The following is a 638-nucleotide window of genomic DNA, read 5'->3' as shown; positions in this document are numbered from 1 at the left end:
GGGGACAGGTGTTAACCAGGCTTTTATGTAACCGAGTGGTGTCATATGTGTAAGAGTAATGAGGAGATGCACGACCACTGGTTCATTTATTGTGATTGTGTTCGTTGGTTGTGGAACAGTATTTTAGCTTCTAAACATATGGATTGGGTGTTGTCTAGGCGTATAGAGAACATGTTGTAGGCGTATAGAGGGCATGTTGTAGGCATGGAGGAGAAAACTTTGCGATAATGATAACAAACTTGTATGAGATCTTATCCTAGAATACATTTTATGGTGTGTATGTGGAGAGAGGAACAATCGCTATTTTGAAGACCAAACACGGATGACAGAGTATAACTGAGAATTTATTTTATCTCACTTTGTGTACTTGGTTTAATGCCGCGGCTACTAATCCGATAGAAGACTGCCTAATTTCATGTTGTTTCTTTCTTCTTTAAATTGATAATATGCTCATGGATATTCTCTTTTGATTAATAAAATTATCAGATTACTTAAAAATAATAATAATAAATAAATAAATAAATAAAATTCTTATCAAACACTACCATTTGGCTCTAGAAACTACCTGACTGACTGAAGGAAGGCAACCAGCTATTCACAGACTAGTTTGAAAATGGATGTATGGTGGATAAGAGACA

This window comes from Olea europaea, chromosome 9 (assembly GCF_002742605.1).
Source record: "Olea europaea var. sylvestris chromosome 9, O_europaea_v1, whole genome shotgun sequence".
NCBI lineage: Eukaryota > Viridiplantae > Streptophyta > Magnoliopsida > Lamiales > Oleaceae > Olea > Olea europaea.
This window is presented reverse-complemented; position numbering follows the sequence as displayed.